General features: G+C 51.0%; 1 non-coding gene across 1 annotated transcript in view; it reads left to right on the top strand.

Annotated features, from left to right (window-relative positions):
- The first annotated feature begins 3,714 nt into the window (after window positions 1-3,714).
- Window positions 3,715-5,000, top strand: part of LOC126435855 (small subunit ribosomal RNA) — a 1,909-nt gene continuing 623 nt past the window's right edge. The window contains exon 1 of the ribosomal RNA XR_007580243.1: window positions 3,715-5,000. This exon is cut by the window's right edge and continues 623 nt beyond it. This is a non-coding gene — a ribosomal RNA (small subunit ribosomal RNA).

Here is a 5,000-nt window from a genome sequence, read left to right as displayed (position 1 = left end):
TACAACGTGTACCTTAACCTAAGCTATATTGTACCTTAACCTAAGCGATATTGTACCTTAACCTAAGGTATATCGTACCTTAACCTAACCTACATTGCGCCTTCACCTAACCTACGTTGTACCTTAACCTAACCTACGTTGTACCTTAACCTAACCAACGTTGTACCTTAACCTAACCTACGTTGTACCTTAACCTAACCTACGTTGTACCTTAACCTAACCTACGTTGTACCTTAACCTAACCTACGTTGTACCTTAACCTAACCTACGTTGTACCTTAACCTAACCTACGTTGTGCCTTAACCTAACCTACGTTGTGCCTTAACCTAACCTACGTTGTGCCTTAACCTAACCTACGTTGTGCCTTAACCTAACCTACGTTGTGCCTTAACCTAACCTACGTTGTGCCTTAACCTAACCTACGTTGTGCCTTAACCTAACCTATGTTGTGCCTTAACCTAACCTATGTTGTGCCTTAACCTAACCTATGTTGTGCCTTAACCTAACCTATGTTGTGCCTTAACCTAACCTATGTTGTGCCTTAACCTAACCTATGTTGTGCCTTAACCTAACCTATGTTGTGCCTTAACCTAACCTATGTTGTGCCTTAACCTAACCTATGTTGTGCCTTAACCTAACCTATGTTGTGCCTTAACCTAACCTACGTTGTGCCTTAACCTAACCTACGTTGTGCCTTAACCTAACCTACGTTGTGCCTTAACCTAACCTACGTTGTGCCTTAACCTAACCTACGTTGTGCCTTAACCTAACCTACGTTGTGCCTTAACCTAACCTACGTTGTGCCTTAACCTAACCTACGTTGTGCCTTAACCTAACCTACGTTGTGCCTTAACCTAACCTACGTTGTGCCTTAACCTAACCTACGTTGTGCCTTAACCTAACCTACGTTGTGCCTTAACCTAACCTACGTTGTGCCTTAACCTAACCTACGTTGTGCCTTAACCTAACCTATGTTGTGCCTTAACCTAACCTATGTTGTGCCTTAACCTAACCTATGTTGTGCCTTAACCTAACCTATGTTGTGCCTTAACCTAACCTATGTTGTGCCTTAACCTAACCTATGTTGTGCCTTAACCTAACCTATGTTGTGCCTTAACCTAACCTATGTTGTGCCTTAACCTAACCTATGTTGTGCCTTAACCTAACCTATGTTGTGCCTTAACCTAACCTATGTTGTGCCTTAACCTAACCTATGTTGTGCCTTAACCTAACCTACGTTGTGCCTTAACCTAACCTACGTTGTGCCTTAACCTAACCCATATTGTACCTTAACCTAACCCATATTGTACCTTAACCTAACCCATATTGTACCTTAACCTAACCCATATTGTACCTTAACCTAACCCATATTGTACCTTAACGTAACCTAATTTGTGCCTTAACGTAACCTAATTTGTGCCTTAACGTAACCTAATTTGTGCCTTAACGTAACCTAATTTGTGCCTTAACGTAACCTAATTTGTGCCTTAACGTAACCTAATTTGTGCCTTAACGTAACCTAATTTGTGCCTTAACGTAACCTAATTTGTGCCTTAACGTAACCTAATTTGTGCCTTAACGTAACCTAATTTGTGCCTTAACGTAACCTAATTTGTGCCTTAACGTAACCTAATTTGTGCCTTAACGTAACCTAATTTGTGCCTTAACGTAACCTAATTTGTGCCTTAACGTAACCTAATTTGTGCCTTAACGTAACCTAATTTGTGCCTTAACGTAACCTAATTTGTGCCTTAACGTAACCCATGTTGTGCCTTAACGTAACCCATGTTGTGCCTTAACGTAACCCAATTTGTGCCTTAACGTAACCCATGTTGTGCCTTAACCTAACCTATATTGTGCCTCAACCTAACCTATATTGCGCCTTAACCTGACGCACGTTGTCGCTGAACCTGCTCTGTAATTGTTATGCAACTCGTTAAATTAGTGTAGTGTTGCCTAACCGCAACCCTCGCAATATAGTTCGCTATTCGCACTGCCCGGTCCCCTGTGTATCGCGTCATGTTAAACACCTTGCAGGTGTTGCTGACTTTCCACATGCTCCTGCTATACACTGTAATGTGGATAGCAGCAGGACGTACATGCCCCCCCCCCTTCCCCCCTGCCTTCGCAAGCTGGTCGTTGAGAAGTTTGCATGTTCAATGCCCTTCGCATGCCGACGTACTCAGCCTACGTTGTGGTACGGCCTGTCACCTGTCCGCCGATGTACGCAAAACCCACAAACTGTACTGCACATTGGTCCGTATGTACTGAATGATACATCGTGGCACATGTGTGACCGTACGACGACTGCGCCTAGCAACGGCAGACCATACAGTCCAAATATTGTGCACGCAGCTACGTGTCGTCTCCCTATAAGAGCTGGATTGCAGTGTGGTACGCCATTCAGACGTGTGGGAGGAACGGACGCCCTGGATGGCGATCAGCATGAGCAGTCTGTTGATGTAGTGGAGCGAGTATTCGGACGTAGTCGTCTCTTCTCACACACCGTGATAGCATGTTGCACCGCGTTCCACATCTGCGACATCCTGCAGAGGCCGGCTGACAGTCGTTCGCGCAATGGACACCGCATACGTACGGGGGCTACCTTCCACGTGTTCTCGAGGCGTGCACATGTTGTTGCGTCTATGTGGGCAGACGTAGTGTGTTGTGACACCTGACACAGGCATGCAATACTCGTTGCAAATGGCGATGGACGTCTACGTTTGCTGGTGACGTTACGCAAATGAACAACAGGTAACCCGTTGTGGTGCGGTTGTTCTCGCTAGAGGTGAATCAGTGTTGGCGACGATCGGTCGAGCTATTAACCGGTTGTTTCAGGGATACCCACCATGCCCACGAACGTGAAAGGGGACCCACCATGCCCACGAACGCGAAAGGGGATCTGGGTGTGAGGCGATACGCGGCGGTGGCTGGGTGGGACCGTCCCCGGCCGGTGAGGGGGGGCCGCCCGGCGTGCTGGCAGCGCGGTGCGTGGGCGCACGCGCTACAGCCGGCTGGTGGGGGCGGCCAGTGGCAGGCGCGCCGGCCGACGGACGCGGCAGGCGGCGCAGCTGCGCGCCGGCGCCCCCTGCTCGCGGCGCCTTGCGGCCAAAGTAGGTCCTCGCGGGCCCGGTGCGAAGCGCGGTGGCCATCTGCAGTGTGCTGGTCCGATTGAGGACTGTGTGCGCTGAGGATGCGCCGCCGCCCGGCGCTCGGCGCCGCGACGCCGTCTGCTGCTCGGTCGCCCCAGCGGTTCTCGCAGGTGGTTTGTATCGCAGCTGTGCGGACGTGTTGGCGCGTGCGCTGTGCTGGGAGAGTTCGCTTCGGCACCCAAGTGGGGCTTTTGTCCTTCTGTGGCGCTGGCGTTGGAGCTGCCGGTCACCGTAGGTGGCGCGTGTTGTCTCCCGCCGGCAATGCCACGACAGCACGCTCCCGGGCCTCTGTCGGCAGCGGCAAGCTCAGTTGGGAGCACGGGTGGTCGCACCTAAAGCGTCTACTCGCCTAACTCCGGGCGATTGCGCCTCTCTCGAACCCGACCAAGTACTTAGGACGGCGCTGCGCGCCGCCGGGACCTGAGAGGGTTTCGAGGTGTGTTGTGCAGGGGAGCTCAGCCTCCTCCTGTTTGCAGAATAATTGAGCGGACGCTTGCGTGTTCGCGCGGGCCCCCGGGACACACTCCCGGGCGGCCGGCTGCTCAGCTCTAGTTGACGCAGCTCCCTGGTGGATCCTGCCAGTAGTCATATGCTTGTCTCAAAGATTAAGCCATGCATGTCTCAGTACAAGCCGCATTAAGGTGAAACCGCGAATGGCTCATTAAATCAGTTATGGTTCCTTAGATCGTACCCACGTTACTTGGATAACTGTGGTAATTCTAGAGCTAATACATGCAAACAGAGTCCCGACCAGAGATGGAAGGGACGCTTTTATTAGATCAAAACCAATCGGTCGGCTCGTCCGGTCCGTTTGCCTTGGTGACTCTGAATAACTTTGGGCTGATCGCACGGTCCTCGTACCGGCGACGCATCTTTCAAATGTCTGCCTTATCAACTGTCGATGGTAGGTTCTGCGCCTACCATGGTTGTAACGGGTAACGGGGAATCAGGGTTCGATTCCGGAGAGGGAGCCTGAGAAACGGCTACCACATCCAAGGAAGGCAGCAGGCGCGCAAATTACCCACTCCCGGCACGGGGAGGTAGTGACGAAAAATAACGATACGGGACTCATCCGAGGCCCCGTAATCGGAATGAGTACACTTTAAATCCTTTAACGAGTATCTATTGGAGGGCAAGTCTGGTGCCAGCAGCCGCGGTAATTCCAGCTCCAATAGCGTATATTAAAGTTGTTGCGGTTAAAAAGCTCGTAGTTGGATTTGTGTCCCACGCTGTTGGTTCACCGCCCGTCGGTGTTTAACTGGCATGTATCGTGGGACGTCCTGCCGGTGGGGCGAGCCGAAGGCGTGCGACCGCCTCGTGCGTGCTCGTGCGTCCCGAGGCGGACCCCGTTGAAATCCTACCAGGGTGCTCTTTATTGAGTGTCTCGGTGGGCCGGCACGTTTACTTTGAACAAATTAGAGTGCTTAAAGCAGGCAAGCCCGCCTGAATACTGTGTGCATGGAATAATGGAATAGGACCTCGGTTCTATTTTGTTGGTTTTCGGAACCCGAGGTAATGATTAATAGGGACAGGCGGGGGCATTCGTATTGCGACGTTAGAGGTGAAATTCTTGGATCGTCGCAAGACGAACAGAAGCGAAAGCATTTGCCAAGTATGTTTTCATTAATCAAGAACGAAAGTTAGAGGTTCGAAGGCGATCAGATACCGCCCTAGTTCTAACCATAAACGATGCCAGCCAGCGATCCGCCGCAGTTCCTCCGATGACTCGGCGGGCAGCCTCCGGGAAACCAAAGCTTTTGGGTTCCGGGGGAAGTATGGTTGCAAAGCTGAAACTTAAAGGAATTGACGGAAGGGCACCACCAGGAGTGGAGCCTGCGGCTTAATTTG

The sequence above is a fragment of the Schistocerca serialis genome, unplaced genomic scaffold (genome assembly GCF_023864345.2).
Source record: "Schistocerca serialis cubense isolate TAMUIC-IGC-003099 unplaced genomic scaffold, iqSchSeri2.2 HiC_scaffold_1220, whole genome shotgun sequence".
Classification (NCBI taxonomy): domain Eukaryota; kingdom Metazoa; phylum Arthropoda; class Insecta; order Orthoptera; family Acrididae; genus Schistocerca; species Schistocerca serialis.
The sequence above is the reverse complement of the archived record's forward strand: the minus strand, read 5'-3'. Positions and strand labels throughout refer to the sequence as shown.